This window comes from Macaca thibetana, chromosome 6, assembly GCF_024542745.1.
Source record: "Macaca thibetana thibetana isolate TM-01 chromosome 6, ASM2454274v1, whole genome shotgun sequence".
NCBI classification, from domain to species: Eukaryota; Metazoa; Chordata; class Mammalia; order Primates; family Cercopithecidae; genus Macaca; species Macaca thibetana.
Window position 1 is genome coordinate 109,468,006 of NC_065583.1, and position 25,012 is coordinate 109,493,017.

The window sequence follows — 25,012 nt, forward strand, 5'->3', positions numbered from 1 at the left end:
ACAGAATAGTGACAATACTGTCAGATAGTAATTTTTTATAATGGCTTTTTGAGGTATAATTTTCATACCATAAAATCACCAATTTTAAATCTACAATTTAATAATTTTCAGTAAGGTTACACTTTATTGTATTTATTTATTTTTTTTATTTTGAGACAGAGTTTTGCTCTTGTTGCCCAGGCTGGAGTGCAATGGCACGATCTCGGCTCACCGCAACCTCCGCCTCCTGGGTTGAAGTGATTCTCCTGCCTCAGCCTCCCAAGTAGCTGTGATACAGACATGTGCCATCATGCCTAGCTAATTTTGTATTTTTAGTTGAGACGGGGTTGCTCCATGTTGGTCAGACTGGTCTCAAACTCCCGACCTCAGGTGATCCGCCCGCCTCGGCCTCCCAAAGTGCTGGGATTACAGGCGTGAACCACTGCGCCCGGCCACAAAACGTTACTCTTATTGTTGAGCCTTATTGGTGTGCAACCATCACCACTATCTAATCATACATCATTTCCATCAGCCCCAAAAGAAATATCATGTTGATTTATTGTTGCTCCCATTCCCACCTGCAGCCCTAGGCAACCTCTAATCTACTCTCTGTTTCCATGGGTTTGACTTTTCTGAACATTTCATGTAAATGGAATGATACAGCATGTGTCCTTTTGCTCTGACTTCTCTCACTAAGCATAACATTTTTGAAGATCATCCACACTGTAGTATATATCAGCTCTTCATTCTTTTTATTGTCAAATAATATTCCATCGTATGGAGAAACCACCTTTGTTTATCCATTCATTAGTTGATGGATATGTAGGTTGTTTCTGCTTTTTCCTGTTGTGAATAACGCTGCTATGAACATTCATGGCAACAATTTTGAATATCAATATCTAAAATCTTATCCTATGTCTTCTTTCCAGTGGGCAAAAATATTGTTACAAAGATACAGATTCTCCTATCTGAGTCTCACTATTTGACCCTACCACCTTCTCCATTTCTTCTTTCACTTCTGCCCTTGCCCATTCTTTGGCAACAGCATCTAGTACTAACCTGCTTGTTCATTCTCACAGGCCTTATAGAATCCACCAGCATCCCTATATAACATATCTGATTTCAGACTGCCTGCCCACCGTTAGAATGTTCTAATTGACTTCCATTCTGTCCGAACATCTCCAAATGCCTCCTTCTGTCCCTGTCTTGTGAGGCGTAGTATAAAGGTCGGCTTCCAGGACATACAGAGAAAAAATAAGTGTGTTGTTCTTACTGATTTTTAGTTGCATATAGAAGATTACAGATGGGGGTAGCCATTAGGTAAAACCAACCATACCTCTTTTTAGCCAGTCAAGCAGCTTGGATTTACCCAGAACTGATGGCTGAGAGCAGAAGATTCAATCCTACTTTAGAAAGGAAAAATACCACGCATTTAAACTTGAGATACATTTAAAACTGAGCAATATTTCTATTAAAATAGTATAGAAATGTTCTTTTATTCAGATCTCAAAATACAGTGCATATTCTCACCTTGTATTTTCTCTAAAGCAAAGTAAAATTTCCATTTATTCTGATGAAGAACTTGTTCATAATAGCTAATTGGTAAACTTTATGACCTTGACACTTCAAGAACTGGACTGTAATAGCTAAAGGAAAAAAATGTGTTTTATTATGTGGTTTGTATGTACATATATGTGTACATGATATGTATTAAAATTCCTCAACATGAACACAATTACTGATTTTTTTTTTCTTAAGGAGGGATTCCTTAAAGTTCTCTAAACTGAGCAATTGGTGCAGCCTATAACCTGAAGAATAATTTTTCAGGCTTCCCTACTCTGTGCAAAATAAAGAGGTGAGACATATTTATAAAGAGAACTTTAAAAGTCAAGGCAAAGCCTTGTGCACCAGCCCCAAGCTTGGTCTGACCCCAGGACGTTTTCTCCCAGGTCATCCTTATCCCCTTCAGATTTCCATTTCCAGTAGAGTCAGTGGGCATGGTCCAGAAGGTGAACTTTCCAGCAACTCTCCAGAGTCCAATTCCTCTCATTATAAAGAGTGTGGTGTCCCCAAAGCCCTTATTTCCTTAATTAGCTCATTTAAAGTTGGTTATTAACAGAGTCACTTTCTCCTTTCCAGCATTTCTGGGGGTGGACACTTTCGTGAGTGTTACCAAAGGAAGAAACACAGTCTACTTTTTCCACCTAACCTGTCTCCCCACTCCAGCTTTCTGGCCAGAGAGATTTGTCCCTCCATCCATAATCAAGGATGATCTTCAATCTGGATTCTAAACATATGTTGCTCAGGCTAAATATACCCTCTGTGCAAAGATGCGTCCAACCTGCGTGTCTCTTAAAATGTCTTCCTCAGTGACACTTTCAATGATTTAACCCATATATTAACCTGAACCCCTCCACAGGATCTCATCCTCATGTAATGAGTTCTTTAAAATCTACTTTTGGATGCTATTAATATGTCCAGATTTTTCTGCCTCAGTCTGAGTCAATTCCACCATAATTCAGTCCAAATTGCACAGCTCTCAGGATGCACCCTACCTGTTTTGGTAGTTGTGGCTCATTAGGTCATATGGATTAACTTAAAGGAATACAGAAATTATTGTCCCTTGTGACACAGAAGTCAGAAAATTTCCTTCTAAAAATATTTATGGGTGGGTGTGGTGGCTCATGCCTGTAATCCCAGCACTTTGGGAGGCCAAGGTAGGAGAATTGATGGAGTCCAAGAGTTTGGGAACAGCCTGGGCAACATAGCAAGACCCTGCCTCTACAAAAAATTTTAAAAACCAGCTGAGTGTCGTGGTGCATGCCTGTAGTCCTAGCTACTTGGGAGGATGAGTGGGGAGGATAGCTTGAGCCTAGGAGTTCGAGGCTGCAGTGAGCTAAGAAGTTGCCACTGCACTCCTGCCTGGGCAACAGAGTGAAACCCTGTTTCTAATATATATATATATATATACACACACACACACACACACATATATTTATTTGTTTATAATGTATTAAATTATTATATTTTTCCAAGCCTTTCACTGTTTCCCCTTTATCACATCACTGTTTACAATAACAGTGTTATTCTAAAGCAATTAGTCTGGGCAATACAGAAACAAACAAACTGAAAGAAAAAGGATGACATCACAAAAAAGCATGCCCAATTTTAATTGCTCAAAGCCCTCCTGCCATGAGAAATTAAAGTCAGATAAAGAGGGAGGATGAAATATTTGAAAATGTTTTGCTTGGCTGAGCTACTCAACTTCCTTAAAAGGATTATTTGACTTTTTATGATTATTAATGCTATTCCTCAACAGTTTTGGGTCCAGAGAAGAATATATATAATATGCCAATTGGAGCTGCCTTTTTAGTAGAATTGGTTCTCCTATGAACTAAATGTTTGCATCCCCCCAAATCCACATGTTGAAACCCTAATCCCCAAAGCGATGGTATTTGGAGATGTGAACTTTGGGATGTAATTAGGTCATGAGAGTGGAGCCCTCTGGAAGGAATTAGTGCCTTTATAAGGAGAGACACCATAGAGCTTGCTTCCTCCTTCTCTGTTCTCCGCAAGATGAGGATACGAGAACACAGTCATCTACAGACCATGAAGCAGTCCCTCGTCATTCACTGTATCTGCCGTTACTTTGACCTTGGACTTCCCAGACTTTAAAACTATGAGAAATAAATATCTGCTGTTTCAGCCATCCAGTCTGCAATATTCTGTTATAGCATCCTGAACTAAGACAAGGTCTTTGGGAGCTACATCAGTAGCGTGTAGCTAATTGAAGGAATTAATGAACTTCAAGCAGCCTCCACTTGAGAGGTTATGGAAGAGTCATACTCAGTAAACACAGCAGAGGGGGACTGTCTGGGAGCTAGCTAATGTTTAAGATTTGTAAAAATCCCATGCTTCCATGAATCTCTCATTAGCCTCAGGGGGCAAAAGAGAGATAGATATAAACAATCAATATTTTGATTCCACTTTCCCCTCACTCTCTAAGTTCTTCAGGGAACTTAATATGTTTTTCCTCAGTTTCATTGATTATACAATTCTGGTTCATCTAGGAAGTTTCACAGTTTATGAAAGGCTCTTGGCAATTCCTTTATAAATAAACTGCAATTCCAACAAAAAATATTGATGGAACAATTTCTGTCCAAATCCTCTGACGAGACTCTGATATAAACTCTGTGTTTTATTCTAGACTGCTTTTTATTGCCTAATGAATAGATTTTGCTTTGTGAAGACACAGACTGTCATGCTTTTATTTGATTTCAATAATTATGGGAAGGTTTCAGTTCTGGGCCAGGGAGTTTTACTATTCTCTGACTTAATCATGCTTCAGAAAAGGAGCTCTGTGGATTTATTTTGTAAAGCATTTTTAAAGCTTTCAGACTATAGTCAATGAATAGCTAAAATCCAGAAGAATGTAAACTCATCTTTTTCCCTATTCCATTGACCAAAGGGATGTTTGAAGATTACCATCTGATTAACTGTCCACACACTAAGAATGGGCTTTAGTGACAGGCAGAGTCTGTGGGACAGCATCATGCATCTGGCAGCCACTTTTAGGGAAGGATGTTAAAGAACCCTTGCTTTGTGTCTTTCTTGGTCATCATATGCCACATTTCTAGGCAAAGGAGATGAGTATCCTGTCTTCTAGGGATCTGTGGGGTACCCCCGGGGCCTCCCTTTGTCCTTCAGTGCTTGCTCCTCTGGGTCTCTTGGACTCTTTTCTGGGCTGGCTCAGGCCAGAGCTCAAACCCTTCTGAGAAAAGGCATTTTCAGTGAACTTGTTTAGAATAGGCCAATGACTCTGTTTATTTTGCCTGAAGGGACTTGGGGAAGGGAATAGGGACATCCTAATAGTTTTTTTAAGATAAGTACTTAGTTTTTTGTTTTCCCAGGAGATCTGGCTAAAGAAAGCAGATCTATCTTAAAGCAGGAGCAATTTAGATAAGGAATGAGAAAGAACTTCTGGATATGAGCTACTGATCTACCTCCCCATGAAGTGGAGTTTTCCTAGGAAGAGCAGACAGTTCAGAGCTATCTGCAGGTGAAAAGATAAACTATATTACCATTCAAGTTTGCTGTTGGCTCTGTAATTTCTTTCTGGATACGGTTTCTATTTTTGTAGCAGCAGAAAGATTTGATTTCAAAGATGGATAGGAAAACTGCGCTTGGGTGAACCTCTGGGGCATGAATTATTAATTTGAGGTCCCTGGACTCTTCTGGTGTGTATCAGAGGTCTATGAACCTCCAGAAATTGTATGTGAAATTGTTGGGGAAGAACATTCATGGCTGCCACCAACCTCACAAGGGAGCCTGTGATTAAAAAACAAACACAAAAAGAAAACCAGGAAAGAATTATTGTTCCAAGGGAAAAGTTCATTTAGTTAGGATGATTACCTAACTCCGATCCTATTTCTTCCCAGGGCTTTGCAATGTGGTGGGAAGATGAAGAAGATGACTGGGAAGGGTGGTACAGAGTCCTCGTCACTGTTGGGGGGCTGAGCTACAGGGAGGCGAATGGAAGATGCCCCCAACCTCATTCATTCAGTCATTTGTTCAACAAATATTTATTGAGCACCTACCATATGCCAGGCACTAATCCAGGGTTTACAGATACAGCAAGTAACAAAATAGATAAAGATTCCTGCTTTTATGAACATTTATGGGGGAGCAGGTAATAAATAACAAACATAGCACAAATATATTATACAGTAGTATAGTATAGAGTGGAGGAGCTGGATGGAATGTGAGTAGTTTGCATTACCATGTAGGGTAAATCTCAAAGAGAAAGTATTATTGGCCAGGTGTGGTAGCTGACACCTGTAATCCCAGCACTTTGGGAGGCTGAGGCAGGCGGATGGATCACCTGAGGTCAGGAGTTCAAGACCAGTCTGACCAACATGGAGAAACCCTGTCTCTACTGAAAATACAAAATTAGCTGGGCATGGTAGTGCATGCCTGTAGTCCCAGCTACTTGGGAGGCTGAGGCAGGGGAATCACTTGAACCCGGGAGGTGGAGGTTGCGGTGAGTCAAGATAGCGTCATTCCACTCCAGCCTGGGCAACAAGAGTGAAACTCTGTCTCAAAAAAAGAAAACAAAACAAAACAAAACAAAAAACAACAAAAACAAACAAACAATAAACAAAGAGAGAAAGTGTTATTTGGTCAAAAACTCGAAGGAGGTGAAGGCGTTAGCCTTGAAGATGTCTTGTGTCTGGGGGAAGAGCATTCCCACCGAAGGAACAGGCAGCTTCCTCCTAAGACGGGCAGGCATGGGAATATTTGATGAATGGCAAAGAGGCCAGTGGGGCTGCAGCAGAGTAAACAAAAGGGAGAGTAAGTAGAAGAGGTGACTCTGGGAGTGGCAGACAGGCCAGGTAGGGCCTGAGGGTCTGTTGTAAGAACTTTGGCTTTAGTCTGAGTGAAATGGACATCCATTGAAGGGTTTTGAGGAGAGAAGGTACAGGATCTGACTTACACTTCGATAGGATTGATTTGGCTGCTGCCTTGAGGACAGACTGCAGGGGGAAGGGTAGAAAGAGGAAGATCAGTAAGAAGTGATGTAGGTGAGAGACAATAGTGGCTTGGAGCACGGTGGCAGCAGTGGATGTGGTGAGAAGTGGCAGGATTCTGGATGTATTCTGAAGGGAGAGCCAGCATGGGATATCCTTATGCGATGGGTGTGGGGCATGCATCAATACTCATCAGTTTCTCTTCTTCCATGTCTCCCCATCACTGGGTGCAGAATAGGCGCTGTCTCAGCCCTCTCTCTCTCCGGGTCTGGATCTGTGCTGTCCAGTACAGTAGCTACCACCACATGTGGCTGTATGGAGTACTTGAACGTGGCTAGTTTGAACTGAGATGCTTTTTAAGTATAAAATACGCACCACATTTGTACCCCCAAAAAGGAATGTAAAATATTTTATTGTTAATTTTAAAAATATTGATTACATGTTGATATGATAATATTTTGTATATATTAGATTAAATAAAATATATTATTAAGGTATGTTTTATATCTTTCTTTTTACTTTTTGATATGGCTAATAGGAAATCTGAAATTACACACGTAACTCACATTATATTTGATATTTCAATTGGACAGCACTGGTCTAGAAGATATTTGAGAGACCAATGGTCACATTTTAATTAAGGGCTTATTCTTTCAAGACTGGAGAGGCAGACTTGAAACTCCTACCTAAGAATGATAAAGAGCCATAAACTTCTAAAATACATGTTATTCAGAGCCTCGTATGCTGCTTTCTTTGAAAGAAACGAGCCATTTGCTCATGTGCAGAAACTCTGAGGTTGGCCCATTCAAGCCTCAACAACCAGAGATTGATTTTCCTCCATCATCAGCAAAAACACACTTCTTTTTTTTTTTTTTTTTTTTTTTTTTTTTGAGATGGAGTCTTGCTCTATAGCCCAGGCTGGGGTGCAGTGGCCAGATCTCAGCTCACTGCAAGCTCCGCCTCCCGGGTTCAGGCCATTCTCCTGCCTCAGCCTCCCGAGTAGCTGGGACTACAGGTGCCCGCCACCTCGCCCGGCTAGTTTTTTTGTGTTTTTTTTAGTAGAGACGGGGTTTCACCATGTTAGCCAGGATGGTCTCGATCTCCTGACCTCGTGATCTGCCCGTCTCGGCCTCCCAAAGTGCTGGGATTACAGGCTTGAGCCACCGCGCCCAGCCAAAAACACACTTCTAAGACCCTCAGCAGCATTCCTTAGGTGCAACATTATGACCTCCAACTTGAAATACCAGTTTTTATTGACCTAGTGGCTTCATGTGAATGTCAGCCAGAAGGGCTGGGTTGTAGCTGAGCATCTCTGTTGAAATGTATGCATGCTGGAGCTGTGCATGTCTAAATTCCTTCCCCCACTTACTTTGCTACTTAGAGAGACCTTGCACATACACTCTTCAGTCAATGCAAATGTCTATTTTATAGAGAAAGTAATAATACCATAACTAGTGAAAAAGTTTCAGGCTCATTAAGTCAGAACCTCTGAGGAGGGGACTGGGGATTCACATGTCTGTCAAGTTCCCCAGGTGATTGTCATACTCCCTGAAGTTAAACAATTGCCCTAGAGAAAGAGCAGCTGGGTTCTGGCTCGCAGTTCCCTTCTAATCAACAGTCTGAAGCTTAACAGCCTTATTTCTTTCAGGCTTAGTCTAACGTGTCCTAAATTACTACACACATATGTGTACATGTCTGCGTGTGTGTGTGTGTGTGTGTGTGTGTATTTGGCCTTCCTCCTCAGTGTATACATAATGTAAGACTCAGTTAAAAAAAAAAAAAAAAATCACCATCCTATTCCCTCTCAAAGTATTGATTCTATGATCCCAAAATCCAACTTCAACCTGGAGACAGCAATTGAGGAACGAGCTTGAAGATCCTTTTAGTAAAGTCAAGATAAGGTTAAAAATACATGTGCATGTGTTTTCCCCTGTGTGCGTGTGTATGCTGAGAGAGAGAGAGACAGTGAGAGATCTAACAATAGAAGATCAATATCAACGACCATAACAACAAAAACCTCAACCTATTTTCCTTGCCTGGAAGGAAAATTCCATCCTGAGTCACAGGCAGGCAGCTCTGGGCAGCTCCCACCTCGCAAGCTCAGACTCTTCCGGCTTCTCCTCCTTGATTGGCTGCCTGGAGCTGCTGAGGGTGCAGGGTGATCTGTTTTGCTGTTCTTTTAGGGCATCCCTTTTAAAGCTCTTGTCTTCTTCTGCACTCCTTCCCCTCCCCACGAGTGCTGCAATTCTTTCCAACTGTTTGACTCTGTAGGCCAAAACATCTTTGGGGGATAGCAAAAATGTCCCCTCTCTGAGAGTGGGCACTAGGAAATGTAATCCCCAACCCATTGTCCTGTTCAGCAGCAAGGGCCATGGACCACAGCCAGTTCCACACAACAAAATGTTAAGGCGTGTGTTTCCCTTGGCCATGCCCAAACAATTCCCCATCGCTCCACCATTCTCCTGTTCTGTTTCCTTTAGATTGTAGAGTCTTTTGGGGAGACATAACTTTACCTTTCTTGGATGCAGTTGACCAAAGGAGCCACATTCCCCAAATTGGCTTGTTTACCTGGAGTGCATTTTTTAAGAAACAATGTAATACACAGGTTGCCATGAATGCCCCTTAGCTCGCAGTGGGCCTGAATTGGAATTCTGTTCTAATTGCAGTTTTAGCTCTGTCTGCTGAAAATAACGTTTTTATGTGGTCCAAATGTGACCCGAGAAAAGGAACACATCTCCCAGAGCCCTATAAGCAGGCAAGGTTCCCCTGCTGGAGGTGAGATGGGTGGGATGGGTGAAGGTCAGGAGTGTGTACAGAGTAGAGGGTGTGATCTTCCGGCTCAGGTGGGGAGGAGAGCCAAGAAAATTGTTCCTGAGCTCCCCTAACTCAACTGTTCTTGTATTATGTAAGAAAAGATAGCAGCCTGGAGACATTTTCAATGGGTGGGACAGAGGACAGAGAGAGAGGACTTCAGGACGCCGCATGGACTCCAAGTCATTCACAAGATGAGGGTTTGTAGATGGGACATGGCCCACATTTTCTTTCTTTCCATGGTAGCCTTTCCATCAACTCTCTCCAGACAGATACATGAAGCATTTCACATTTTGTGAGATTATCCTGCTTTTTAATATTTCTGACAGGTGTCCTGCGGATCCTTCTGGAGTGGCAATCTGTCCCTTTCTTCTGTTATGCAAATGTGCTCACCCTATTTTAGTTGTCAGGGAGAGGATCAGAGATGAAAGATGTCCCTCCTAACCAAGCTCTGCTGTCACGGGTGGATTAATAATAGTGTGAAGCATCTAAAAGGGACAGACAGGCTTCAGAGCACGCTACTGATTACAAGTGATGCTGCTTCTTTCATGCTTTTTCTTACACTCTTTGGTGTTTGCATCGTCTTTCTCAAAGAGCCTGTGTTGCTGAGGCTTACATAGTGTTCATTTGTATTTCTGAGCTCTCTGACTTTTAATATTTGACCTTTGCTGAGACAGGAAGCATTTAAGAAGCTGGATTGTCAGAAGCAGAGGATGGATGGTGTGAGGGTTGGAGTCAGTACAAAGTGGTGTATTACTCACCGTATCTGTATTGGGTTATCTTTTAAAGAAGACACCAAATTTAAATTGCACATGATTAGGATATTTTCTCAGAGCCAAAGTGTGTGTGTGTGTGTGTGTGTGTGTGTGTGTGTGTGTGTGTGTGTGTGTGTGTGTGTTGCTTTTCAAGGCTGACGCAGGATGTTTAAGACTTATGGAAGTGCACAAGGTTGGAAGGAAAGACAGATGTGCTGGCAGATCACCAGAGCATAGAGTTAATTACGTCTCTTGTATAAACTTGTCAATATTTTCTTTCTCACATTAGAACTGCGCTCTGTCTTCTGCTGCTGTATTGATGATGTTAACCCGTTGTGACCTTTGAAAGAAGATGGAGGAAGGGCTATATTTTCAGAGAGAAAATGCAAATGCAAAACAAACAGGGCTAGAATGACAGTCTGGGTCTCTGGCACAAATCACTTTGAATAATTTGGTTGAATGGGAGGTTGTTGAGAAGGCAAGAAGCTCTGACTCATCATTATTTTCTGATGAGGAGCCTGCCCTTGAATTATGGTTTATAGAGCCTCAGGGGCAGAGGGGAGCCTTCCCAATTGTGAGTCCAATCCCCTCTCCCCCAAATCTGTCCCTCCCTCAGCAAGCATGGCTCTGCTTGGCTGTACCCAGGCCTGGCGGACGAGCTGTCTGCTCTGAGAGCTAGCCTTCATATGAAGAGGAAATCTGTCTTCCTCCAGCTAGCACCCTTTGGGACTTGTCTCTCAGGGCTCTGAGGAGATGAGGGAATTACTCATCTCTGGCAGCCTGTGACAAACAAACATCAAGCCAGACCAAAATGGATGGCCTGTTTACCTAGCAGGCTCCCAGGAGGACATGCTGCTTCCTTGATCCCAAGCCCCCAACACAATAGCAGTGTTCACAATGGGGTGGCTAACCTACAGCCAGCATTTACAGCACCTATGCCCCTGCCATGGCCAGTGTGGGCCTTGAACCAGTGGCATCAGTATCACCTGAGAGCTTAATAGAAATGAAGAATCTGGAACTCTACCCCAGACCTACTGAGTCAGAATCTGCACTTCCAAAAGATCCATTTAGCAGATGATTCCTCTGCACATTTCTCTGCACATCCTCACTTGCTCATATAAAATTCTGGCTGACTCATGCACCCTGATTCTGTGTGCCTGACCTGGGGTCCCAGAATATGCTGCACAGCTACCACTGGGAATCAGCGATCCCCTCCAGAAAGCTGGACTTCCACAGGGGTGGCAGTGTTTTCAGAGGACAGAGATGAGACAGACATCAGGTGAGTGCTTTGAGGACATCCTCTTAAGGAGGTCACCCTGGGGGTGGGGAGGAGCCCTGAGATGGACCCTCAAGATAGAGAGACACAAGCTTCAGGATGCCTCCTGTCATTCCCCTGGTGTAGGCTCCCAGGACTACTTGCTGGGGAAAAAAATCCAGCTCAATGTCTGAGAGAATTGTTAGATGTTGATGCCTTTGTAAATTTCCCAAGTTTGTTATTATTGTTCTTAGTCTCTATTTATTCCTATAATTTGCTTCAAAAAAGATTATTTGCAGTATAGTCATATATTATACAGTAGTATAAGAAAACACATTTAGGTGTTGACTTTCCACAGATGGCAGGTAATCAGGGACTTGGCAAGTCCACCTATCACTCATGGCCACGATTGCAGAGAGAAGACACCCTGAAGGAAGAAAAGACAGTGTCAGTGAAAAGGAAAAGGAGATTCAGGAGTTGAAGGATGGGAGCCATGGAGGCCTGGAGATGGCCGGTAACCGACCATTGCCTCAGGGTTTAAGTGGACCACAGAGTGGACATTTTTGTTCCTTACCCAGTCAGCGCACAGCATAAGGCACTTGGAAGGCAGCATAATATGCCGTGGAGAACGTGGCACTTAACAAGCCACATATCCTTGGTAAACCACTTAACCTCTCGGTGTCTTGTTTTTCCATCTGTGAAATGCAGATCATAATAGTGTTTATTTCATGGGAGCATTAAGAGGATTAATAAGAACATATTTGTGGTGGGCATAGTGCCCTCTTCCCAGCATCTGTTCTGCTGCAGCTGTATAAGGCTTTAACCAGTGGATAAGAAAGTCCATCTCCTCCATAGTGAATTGCTAGGTATGGGCAGGCCTGAACCAATGTGGGTCTCTCTTACTAGAAAAGGGCATGTAAGCACAAAGCCCCAGCTTCTTCTACTGGCACCTGCAAAGCATAGGACAGAAAGGCAGAAGGAACCTTGGGACTTGGCCAATATCATTGAGGCTCTGCATGAATCAGTGAAAGCTACCAATCTCTAAACTCCAAGTTATGTGTTCTAACGCATTTCTTTATTATGTAACTTCGTTTGAACAGGGTTTTATGATATTTGCAGCTGAAAGTATTCATACTAACACAAAGCTCTATATAAAGCTGTATATACTTACCATAGTGCCTAACACACAGTAAGCTCTTAAAAATTATTAGCTATTGTTATGATTCTATTATTATTATTGTACATAGTGTGCGAACCACACACAGACCCTTGCTGGCAACAGCATCAATCCCAAAGAGGGACAAAGAATGAGACATGTCTTTCTAGTAGGTTGCAAAACAACATACAATAATCTCATTTAACTGTAACCAGGCAACAGGAAAGGTTTTTTTTTTCCTTCCTTCCCCTCACCCCTCACTTCGTGCAGAAAAAAAGAGGAAAATTTGAAGAAAACCAGCTGATTTAAAGGAATTAGTGAACCTTCATTAGCGACAATCCTCAGGCCATGCCTTAGCTCCCATAAAGCTTCAGGATCTCCCCTCTTCCTTGACCTTTATATTTACACAATAGGAAGAATAATAGCACACCCGCTGGGGGACCAGGGCTGCAGCAAATGGTATCTTTGTGTTTGTTTCTCTTCATTTTGAGAAGCTTTAAAAATATAGGAAAAGGCAAAGAACAATATAATGAGCACTCTAGTTCTCATGCTGCTGGTTTTACTTCAGTTAATAAAATAAAAATTATAAAAAAATGTTTGAAGGCTCTGCCCATTTCTTTCTCTCTAGAGACCACTTTTAACTTGAGTTTGATTCATTTTTTCAGCCAGTTTTTTTAATGAACTCATTTACAGAATATATTATCTGTGCTTTAAAAATTTATATACATGGAAGATTATAGCTCTGAAATATGCCCTTTTCATTGAGCACTAGGTTTTTAGATTTATCCCTGTTAATACATCTAAACCTAGTTTGTTATTTTCATCAGTACAGTGTTTTAATATATTTTAATTTATCCATTATCTTGTTAATGGACACTTGGTTATTTTCCAATTTTTTTTTTTTTTTTGCCATTATAAGGATGGCAGCAATGAACACTCTTCTATGTTACCCACATCTTTAGATGTCTTTCATCCTGAAATCTAATGCATAAAACATTAAACCCATCAACACATTTATTAAGTGTAGTTGGTATTAACAACAAAAATTAGACAGGAGAATCTCAATTGACATCCCCAGACTTACACTGGGACACAATCTATAGTTTAAAAAGTTGTCAGTGCAGTTAAGAGTAAATATATATAGGGCCGGGTGCCATGGCTCACACCTGTAATCCCAGCACTTTGGGAGGCCGAGGCAGGCGGATCCCGAGGTCAGGAGATCGAGGGCATCCTGGCTAACACAGTGAAACTCCGTCTCTACTAAAAATACAAAAAAAAAAAAAAAAAAAGAGTAAAGATATACATATACCCAAGAAAACACAGCCAACTGGGTGCCTATAATCCCAGCTACTCGGGAGGTTGACGCAGGAGAAGCGCTTAAACCCAGGAGGCGGAGGTTGCCGTGAGCCGAGATCACGCCACTGCACTCCAGTCTGGGCGAGCAGAGCGAGACTTCTCAAAAAAAAAAAAAAAAAGAAAGCACAGCCAATAATGCAAAGCAGGAGACAGGAGATGATAAGTAGCAAATTAGAAGTATAGTCAATGTTGTTAGAATTTAGAAGAAATGAGATTGAAGTAAGGTGATCAGGAAGCAGAATGTTGTTCTGGATCTTGAAGGATGAGTAAGTTTCAACAGGCAAAAGTAGGGAGGCTATTCAAGGTAGGGTTAGCAATATGAGCAAAGGTCAAGAGGTGGGGAGCATAGTAACGCTGAGGCCTCAGGTGAGAGGAGATGCCAGAGCTGCACTTTGCTCCCTCCACTCTGGGAGGACTGACACATCTGTTTGGTCAGATTCCTGGACAATAACAAGTCCAGGCTTTGTTGATGGGTAGGGACATTGTAACTCTTAATAGTTGATGCCCTGGAATGTGGCACTCTCTTCTACCTTGTCTCTCCAGATGGCTGGATGGGCAGGTCAGGGATGGCCTGGGCTTGGGAGGACCCATCTTGCCTGCTTTCATTTCTCTTTGGTATTTGGCATTTGGGTACTGCTTCATTCACATTAGGTCAATGGCATCAATTGCTGTTGCTAAGCTTTTTTTTTTTTTTTTTTTTTTTTTTTTGAGACAGTCTTGCTCTGTTGCCCAGGCTGGAGTGCAGTGGCATGATCTCAGCTTACTGCAACCTCTGCCTCCCAGGTCCAAGTGATTCTTGTGCCTCAGCTTCCCAAGTAGCTGGGAATACAGGCATGCACCACCACACCTGGCTAACTTTCGTATTTTTAGTAGAGACGGGGTTTTACCATATAGTCCAGGCTGATCTCTAACTCTTAGCCTCAAGTGATCTGCCCACTTCAGCCTCCCAAAATGCTGGGATTACAGGCATGAGCCACCGTACCTGGCCTGTTGCTAAGCTTTTAGTTTGGGCTTAGAGAAGGAAGAGGTCCCTTGCAGGCCTCAGGCGTTAGCCCTAGTTCCAGCTTGGTTTATTAGTCAATGCCATAAATTGGTACACAACTTGTCAGAGAAATTTTGTGTGGAAGATAAAAGAAATTGATGTGAAAGGTAGGTTCTGGGTCAGATTGTGGTGAGCATTGATGTCAGACTGTGGAGTTTGATTGCCAGAAACAATTAGGTGGCACTAAAGATTTTTAAGCAAGAGAGTATGGGATCAAGGGATGTTCTAGAAAGATCAGTCTGAATTAGGGAAGAGTGAGTTAAGACATCATGGAAGAAACCCAAATGAGTGATTAGCTAAAATTCCATTTCTGGAAGAAGCAATGGAAATAAGAAAAAAAGAAGAAACAGAAAAAGAAGGAGAAGGAGGAGGAGGAGGAGAAAGAGGATGAGGAGGAAGAAGAAGGAGGAGGAGGAGGAAGAGGAGGATGAAGAAGAAGGAGGAGGAGGAGAGGAAGAGGAAGGAGAAGAAGAAGAAAAGAAGAAGGACAAAGAGAGGAGGAGGAGGAAATGGCTGTGAGAACTGGAAAATTGTCAGGACTTGCTGAATAATGGATATGGAAGATGGTGGTACAAAGAAATGACCTGGATGTTTTTAAGCTAGGTAACAGATAATCAGCACAAATCAAGAAAGGGATCTGGGATTCATGGCTATCGAGTTTGAGTCACTCACATTTTAGTCAGATGATAATATCCAATAGGCTGTGAGAAATGTGAGCCTGGGGCTGAGGACAGGTGGGGAGATATGGGGTAATGATGAGTGGAGAAGTATCTGTAATGTTACCTAGTTTTTTACATATTCCACATAAAATGGCTACCCTTTTGGAGTGTTGACACCTTGTCTGTAAGCCACCATTCTAAGCTTTTTATGTACACTAATTCACTTAATCCTTACAGCACCCTGTGAGGTAAGCACTGTTGTTATTCCAATTTTGTAGGTGAAGAAATTGAGGATTAGAGAGTTTAAGTGCTTGGCCAAGGTCCCAAAGCTCATAAGTGGTTGATAGGGATACAAAGCTATGTAGTCTGGTCTGAGAATCCTAACCAACTCTCAGTATTCAGGCAGCTTGTAAACTACACAAACCAGTTATAGCCCTTGGACAATTTACTGTTGTGAAATATCACTGTCTTCTCTGGATGATATTAAGAAGTAGAAAAGCAAGAAAATGCAACTATTTAAAAGATTACTCAAAGAAAATAATCTCTTCTTTTGATCAGATAACAAGTAGTTGAAAGAGGTTAGAATAAGTTATTTTGTAGGTATTATTTCTTCCTCTCCAAAGGCCATTAAAAGCCTTCTTATCCCTGCAGGCCTGGGATAGGTGAAATGGTGCTTGGAGTATACCCCATGCATCTGCATTTTTCTGCCATGGTCTGTTTATGTGTCTACTAGCCCTATTAGACCCAATGGGGCTGTGTGCTTCCTGGTACCTTTTTAGGAGTTTAATATAATGTTTCGTTGAATAAATGAATAAATAAATAACTGACCATTTTCATGTGTGCTATAGGATATCCCAAACCTTGGATATGTTTCAGGGAAAGCTTTCTATTGTTGACGATACTCAAGCTGAGTTTTGAAGGATGAATCGGAACTAGATGGGAAAAGTTAGAACAAAAAGTTTCTGGGCTGATGGACTAGCCTATGCAAGAAAGGACATGGCAGGCAATAAAAGCAAAAATAGACAGATGGGTTTACATCCAACTAAAGTGCTTCTGCACAGCAAAGGAAACAATCAGCAGAGTGAAAAGACACCTATGAAATGTGAGAAAATATTTTCAAATCATACATCTGATAAGGGGCTAATATCCAAAATGCATAAGGAACTCAAACAATGCAACAATGAAAAAACAAATAAACAACTAAAAACGGATGAAGGACCTGAATGGACATTTCTTGAAAGAATACAAATGACCAACAGATATATGAAAGAATGTTCAACATTACTGATCATCAGGGAAATGCAGATTAAGACCACAGAGAGATATCACCTCACACCTGTTAGAATAGCTGTTAGCAAAAGAAACATAAGTGATGGCAGAGATGTGAAGAAAATGATGGCAGAGTTGCACACTGTTGGTGAGAATGTAAATTGGTACAGCCAATTTATAGAAAACAGTATGGAGATGCCTCAAAAAATTAAAAATAGAACCACTCTATGATCCACTACTGAGTATATATCCAGAGGAAATGAAATCGGTATGTCAAAGAAAGATCTGTACTCCCATGTTCATTACAGCCCTATTCACAATACCCAAAATATGGAATCAACTTAAGTGTCCAACAACAGATTAATAGATGAAGAAAATGTGGCACATGTAGACAATAGAATACTATTCAGCCTTAAAAAAAAGACAGTTCTGCAACACATGACAACATGGATGAACCCAGAGGACACTATGTTGAATGAAATAAGCCAGGCACAGAAAGACAAATATCATATGGTCTCCTTCATATGTGGAATCTAAAAAGTTGATCTCATATAAGTAGAAAGTGTGGAATAATGGTTACCAGGGTCTGAGGTGGGAGGGAGGGATTGGTAGATATTGGTCAAAGGACACAAAATTTCAGTTAGATAGGAAGAATAAGTTCAAGAGATCTATTGTACAACGTAGTCACTATATTTAATAAAAATGTATTGTATTCTTGAAAATTATGAAGATGGTAGATTTTAAGTGTTCTCACCACAAACAAATAAGTATGTGAGATGAGGCATAAGTTCATTAGCTGGATTTAACCATTCTACATTATTTGCATATTTGAAAACATGAGATTATACACCATAAATATATACCATTTTTATTTGTCAACTAAAAAAGAGAGGGGGGTGCATGGCATGTACAGGGAGCTGCCAGCCGTCAGTGGGGCTGGAGGGGAGAGTGCACCAAGTGAGGCAGGATGTGAAACTGAAGAGACACAAGGGGACCACACCACAAAAACTTATTTGCTGTGAGGAGGAGTTTGGACTTTGTTCTGAGGGCAGTGGAGAGCTATTGAAAACCTTTTTTATTCTTCTTATTGAACTTTTTTCTTTTCCAGATCTGTAAAAATTGAGGAATAGTATACATGTAAGAAAGTGCACAAATCTAAAGTTTGACTAAAGTTAGACAGTTCCAGATAATCCAGGCCAAGTTGTTTATCCTATCTAGTGTACCACTTAATTTTTATGTATATATACACCATGCACACACCACCCAAATCAAGTCTCAGAAGGTTTTCTCGTGCCTTCTACTAAAGTAACCGCTATTCCAAAAATCTCTCACCATGAATTGGGTTTGCCTTTTTTTGCACTTCATATAAATGGAATTATACAGTACATTCTTTGTTGAGTCTAGTTTTTTCATTCAACTTTATGTCTGCAAGATTCATCTTTGTTTTTGCTATACTTTCTTTTCATTGTTGTGTGATATTTCATTGTAAGACCATATTTCAATTTGTTTATGCATTGACCTGTTAACAAGTGTTTGGATTGAGTCCAGATTTTGGCAATTATTAACAAAGCTGTTATAAATATTCTTGCATACATCTTTAGTGGGTGTATGTGCTCATTTCTGTTGGGTAAATACCCAGAAGTGGAATTGCAGGGTTATAGGGTATGTATAAGCATGCTTTTAGTAATAACTGGAAAATGTATCCCAAAATGGCTGTGTCATTTTATACTTCTACCAACAATTTAGAGAGTTCTTATTTCTCCACATTCTCATCAACACCTGGTCTTGTCTGTCTTAAACTTTAGCTATTTTACTGGGTGTGAAGTCATATCTTGCGGTTTGAGATTGCATTTTTCTAATGACTAATGACGTTGAGAACCTGTTTACTGGCCATTTATATATATTTTGTTAAGTGTCTGTTCATGTCTTTTGCCCATTAAAAAATTGGGTTGTTTGCTTTTCATGGTTATTAAGGAGTTGTTTATGTATTCTGGACACACATCCTTTGCCAGATATATGTATTGCAAATATTTGTTTACAATCTGTGACTTGCCTTTTCATTTTCTTAATAGTATATTTGAAGAGCAAAAGGAAGAGTTTTAATTTTGAGATATAATGTATCAATTTTTTCCTATGGTAAGTGTTTTTGGGCTTTGTATAAGAAATTATTGCTTAACATACAGATATGGAATTCATTGTTTTCTTCTAGAAGTTTTCTTTTATTTTTTGCATTTAGATTTATGATATATCTCAAATAAACTTTTGTAATAGTTTGCAATGGGAATTTAGATTCTTTTTTTCATATAGATATCATGTTGTTTCTGCACAATTAGTTGGAATTCCACTTTGAATTACCTTGATGCTTTTGTCAAAAAATCAACTGGCCGTATATGTGTGGATCTATCCATGAACTCTACTGCGTTTCATTGATCTATTTGTTGATCCTTATGCCAATACCACACTGAATTGATTGCTATAATTTTATAGTAAGTCTCAAAATCATGAAATGTAAATCTTCCAAATATGTTCTTTATCTTTCAAAATGGTTTTGACTACTCTATAGTTAAAATTGTTTTCACTATATTATGTGCATGTCTATGTAGATTTTAGAATTTTGGTAATTTCTACAAAAAAAAAACCTACTGGGGTTTAGAATGAGATTGCATTTTGTCTGTAGATCAATTTGGAAAAAATTGACATTTTAATAATAATATTGGAAGTATATATGTCTTCCAATCCATGAACTTGGTATATTTACCCATTTATTTAGGGCTTAAAATGTCTCTGAATAATGTTTTGTAGATTTTGTGCATCTTATGTTAGTTTTATTACTAGACAATTGGGGTATTTTTATGCTATTTATAAAATGGGCATTTGAATTTTTTTTCATTGATAATTGTTTGTTGCTAGTATATATAAATGATTTCTATCTCTTGACTTTGTGTAGAGTGATATTGTTAAATTATTTATTATTTTTAATAGTTTTTCTATTGATTCTTTTGAATTATTTATGTATACAATCATGTAGTCTGTAAATAATGCTTGTTTTATTTTTTCCTTTTCAATTTTTATACCTCCTTTTTGCTAAGCTTATTGTACTGGCTTGGATCTGCAGTAGCATGTTAGTGATAGTGGTGACGGTGAACATCTTTGTTTTGTTGCTGAACTCAGGGATAAGCATGTGATATTTTATTATTAAATATATTTGCTATAGAACATTTCCTTTTAATCTTAGTTTGCTGATAATTTTTATCAAGAATGAATGTCTTGTCAAATCCTTTTTCCTAGACTACTGAGATAATTATGTGATTTTTTCCATTATTCTATTAATATGGTGAACTGCATTGATTTTTGAATGTTAAATCAACCTTACATTATTGGAATATAGCCATTATATATTATCTTTTTATATATCACTTGGTTTAATTTACTAAAGTTTTGTTTAGGATTTTTCCATCTATCTTCATACATAAGATTGGTCTGTGATTTTTTTTTCTTGAAATGTCATTCTGAGGCATTCACCTAATGAAAGTAATGCTGGTTTTATTAAACAAGTTGATTCATTATTTTTTCTTTTTCTTTCTCAGAAGATTTTGTGTAAGAATAGTATTATTTTCTAAAATAAATATTTGGAAGAATTCATTTGCAAAGTCATTTAATCCTGAAATATTTTTGTAAGAGTGTTTTTAACTAGAAATCCAAATTATTTATCAGATAAGGTAATATTCTACTTATTTTTCTATTAATTTTAGAAAGCTTTGCTTTTCAAGGAACTTGTACATTTCCCTAAATTGTCAAATTTATTGCCACAAAGATATACACTTAAATCCAAACATATCAGTACTTACAGTAATTGTAAACAGACTAAGCACTGAACTTAAAGAAAATTTTTAATAGTTATTAAAAAGTAAAACTCAATTAAATATGTTTTTAGAAGATAAACTTTACATGTAAGGATACAGAAAGACTGACAGTAAAAAGATGGAAAAAGATATACCATGCAAAGACTGGTGTAGCTACATTAATTTCAGACCAAAAAAAGACTTTAGTCAAGGAATATTACTACAGGTCATAATATTAATAAAATTCATAACTCTCTAGATAAACTAATACAATAAAGAAAAGAGAATTTACCCTTTTGTCATAAATTTTTATTATGGCAAAAGGGTAAATCCAACAGAAAGATTTAATGGTTCTAAATTGTATAAAATTAATAACAGCTTCAAAGTATGTAAAGCAAAAGTTGATAGATTAGAAGCAACAGACAAATGTATAATTACAACTGAAGATTTTAACATACCTGATAGAACAAAAAGAAGAAATTATTAAGGAAATAGAAGCTCAAACAATATGATTAGACAACTTAATTGAACATTGCATCAAACAACTTCAGAATATATTCTTTTCAAGTTCATATGGAATATTTATTGATTAAATACCATGTGTTGGGCTATTAAACAAAGAGACATTACTATAGACACTACAGATATTAAAAGAAAATAAGAGTATATTATGAACGATTTTATGCTAACACATTTGACAATGTAGAAGACTGGCTTTTAAATATGGAGTATCCTTTCAGAAGGATTACTCTGACTGCAGTGTGGAGAACAGATTGATGGGGGCAAGACGGAGGCAATGAGAATGTTAGGAGCCTATTACAACAATCTAGGCAACAATAATGGTGACTTATACAAGGAGGTGGTGGTAGGGGAACTGAAGAAAGAATCAAATGAAAGAGTGGGTAATAAAGGATAGCTGAGGTTCAATGATTAAGTAACATTGCAAGACATTGATTCAAATAATATTTATTGACTACCTACTATAAGCCAGGTACTGGTTACAATAGTCAACAAGTATAAATATGGTCCCAGTCTTAGTGATGATGCTTATCTATGATTGGCATCAGAACCAGAAGTTGTACCTTAGAGTCTTAACTTCAGTTCCAGGCCTAGGTGCTTTCCACAAGATACAGCAGCTGGGATCTCTCCTCTGTTATACACTTGCTTTAACTGTTGCAATATTCTTGTATCTGCCTTTTTCAACCACCATAATGGTCAGATTATTCCAGGCAGCTGTTATTGATCTTAAAATGTTATAAGATTAAGCTGAGCCCTCACAAATTTCATTGGTTTGGCTCAAAGTTACATACACTAGGAAATGGCTATTCCAAAAATCAATATGCTTTCCTTTTAAAATGGAGAGGGGTTCTTTGTCATAGTGGTGTTTGCAATCTGTTGGTCAATAGCACCTTCTTCTTGAGATAGGTCAGGCCAAGGTTTGATGAAAACAGCTTCTCCAAGCCACTGTAATCACCTTTGTTGAAAGCAAGGGATATGAAAAGTCTGGCAGCCTGGATTCATCTGGTTTGCTTTTTGTTTCTCCTCTGAACTATACAGAATATTGGAGTGGGAACATTTTTGAAAAGAAAAAATCAAGACTCAGAGGAATAGTGATTTGCAATGTCACCCAGTTACTTGCACATAGATCCACAACCAGAATCCAGGACTTTCAAGCACTCTTTTATCTAATACCAGCACCTCTGCATGACAGCATTGAGAGCCAGGGATCTATCTAGTTCTCACTTGTTTTATATTTTGGAAAAATAAAACTTTAGCTTTTGTTCCAAATGACTATTTATTTCCAGTTCAAATCCTCCTCTGTATTCAAATCCTGTATTGGCTCTCCACCATTGTCTCTGGCTGAAGGGAGGCCAGAACCTGAGCTATGCAAAGTAGTAGAAGCAGGTTACTATTTGGGATGATTTCAAGGATTCTGGGAAGGGCCTTATTCTTTCCACCTGCTTTTAGAAATCCAAACTTTCTAAGACAAAATTCTTCATTATATAAGAAGAGCTAAAGCCTGTGTTGCAAATGCCTGTGGAAAGGGAAAGGGAAAGGCCTCAACTGACACTGAATAGTAAATAATTGGCCTTGGACTCCTTCCTGGGCTCATTTTTTGACAGTCAGAAGACACTATAATGCAAGGGCACTGGATGTATTAGGAAGGATAGAAAGAAGTTTGCTGAGCTAGAAGAAAGGATAGAGGAAGTGTGTGTGTTGGAAGAAGAAGGGGTCTTTGGGGTAGAATCAGGAGCTTGTCTACAATGTTAACTCTACATATCACAGCTTGGTCCTGTCTGATCCTATCTGTCAGTCTGAGGTGTCCACATCTTAATGCTGGACCTGAATATACTGAAACACTTCCATCCTGGGTGCCAGCAACAAGGAATATGGGGCAGGGAAATGTCTTCAAGCCAGTGAGCACCCAGCCAGTTGTTCACCAGAGAGGGATCCCCATGCTTATGGCAACTAAGCCTTGTGATTAGTTCTTGGTTATTGGAATTACCGTGAACATTGTTTATGTGAGGATTTTTTAGGGCAAACTCCTGTGCATGACACTATAATGCGGCATACACATCATTAAACATTTGCCCAAACCTACAGAATGTACAATTCCAAGAGTGAACCCTGATGTAAACTATGGACTTCGAGTGATACTGGTGTGTCAATGTAGGCTCATCCATTGCAGCAAAGGTACCATTCTGGTGGGGAATGTTGACAAACTGGGGAGACTATGCATGTGCTGGGGCAAGGAATATATGGGAAATCTCTGTACATTCTCCTCAATTTTACTATGAACTTAAAAACCACTGAGATCATAAATGAGATCATGTCCTTTGTAGGAACATGAGTGAAGCTGGAGGCCATTATACTAAGCAAACTAATACAGGAACAGAAAACCAAACACTGCATGTTCCCACTTATAAGTGAAAACTAAACATTGAGTGTACATGGACACAAAGAAGGGAATAGGAAACACCAGGGCCTACTTGAGAGTGGAGAGTGGAAGGATGGTGAGAATTAAGAAAACTACCTATCAGGTTCTACGCTTATTACCTGCGTAATGAAACAACTTGTGCGCCAAACCCCTGTGACACGCAATGTACCTGTGTAACAAACCTGCACATGTACCCTGAACCTCAAATAAAAGTTACAAAAGAAAATAAATAAAAAATAAGGTCTATTTAAAAAATCTGTAAGGCCGGGCGCGGTGGCTCAAGCCTGTAATCCCAGCACTTTGGGAGGCCGAGACGGGCGGATCACAAGGTCAGGAGATCGAGACCATCCTGGCTAACATGGTGAAACCCCGTCTCTACTAAAAATACAAAAAAACTAGCTGGGCGAGGTGGCGGGCGCCTGTAGTCCCAGCTACTCGGGAGGCTGAGGCAGGAGAATGGCGTAAACCCGGGAGGCGGAGCTTGCAGTGAGCTGAGATCCGGCCACTGCACTCCAGCCTGGGCGACAGAGCGAGACTCCGTTTCAAAAAAAAAAAAAAAAAAAAAAAAAAAAAAAAAAAATCTGTGTGCATGGTAGACTGGCTGGGAGTTCCTGCAGGAGCACGAAGTGGAGGCGGCAGGGTGAGGCGCTTGGAGGGCTGGATAGGAATGAGGAAATCTGTGCTGTCATCCAGGTTCTGCTAAGTGTGGGCCCCTGGCCTCTGTTTCTTCATCTGTAAATGAGGAGGACGGGCTTAGGAGCCCACAGCTGCATTCTGATCTAGGATTTTATAGTCTCCAGAGAATAGATTTTTCCAGAGTCTATCTTCGTAAGAGAAACAGTATGCCTAGGAATAAAGGGATACCTGGGTACAAAGAAAGGACTTGATTTCTCATTTGAGACCCTCAGGGCTCCCTCCAGTCTAGAGGTTTGCTCCAGATTCAAGGGGGCCTGTGTGTTCTGGCCCTTCCTCAGAGTAGGTGCGGGGGCGACTCATCGGGCGGTAGAATCTTTCTGTGCCTCCCACAATCCAACCTCTCAGCTGGAAGAATCACTTTCCTCCCAAGAGGAGCTTGGACCATCAGCCCAAACCCAGGACCCTGACAAAGAGGTAGGGTGTTGATTTCCCGGCCGGAAGGCTGTGTCACCTCAGCTGGCTGGACTGTTCCTCCTGTCTTCCCTTCTCACTCCGCCTGCCCAAGACGCCACCCATGGACCAGCACGAGCTTCAGAGAAGATGTGTTTGTCTTCCTTTTGCAGCTCACAGCAAACAGTGATTTCACTCAAAGCAGAATGTTATTTTAATATCAGTTGGTGGTTCTATGTCTCTTACCTATGCCCTGGGACTCAGCTTGCACCCCATTCCCTCGCCAGATTCCGGGACCTCAGCCTCTTCGAGAGAGTGGCAGATCCCAGCTCTGGGG

At 40.1% G+C, this 25,012-nt stretch overlaps 1 protein-coding gene and 1 long non-coding RNA gene across 3 annotated transcripts in view; one reads left to right on the top strand and one right to left on the bottom strand.

Annotated features, from left to right (window-relative positions):
* LOC126956568 (uncharacterized) overlaps positions 1–13,999 on the top strand; it is a 72,789-nt gene extending 58,790 nt beyond the window's left edge. The window contains exons 2-3 of one of the 2 annotated variants that reach the window (XR_007726414.1): positions 10,362–11,351; positions 11,686–13,999. This is a non-coding gene — a long non-coding RNA (uncharacterized LOC126956568). Of the gene's footprint in view, positions 1–10,361 lie in introns of both variants that reach the window. The other variant, XR_007726413.1, reaches the window with a different exon arrangement.
* The window catches only part of PTCD2 (pentatricopeptide repeat domain 2), a 475,022-nt gene that overhangs the window by 319,823 nt on the left and 130,187 nt on the right, over positions 1–25,012 (bottom strand). The window lies entirely within an intron of this gene.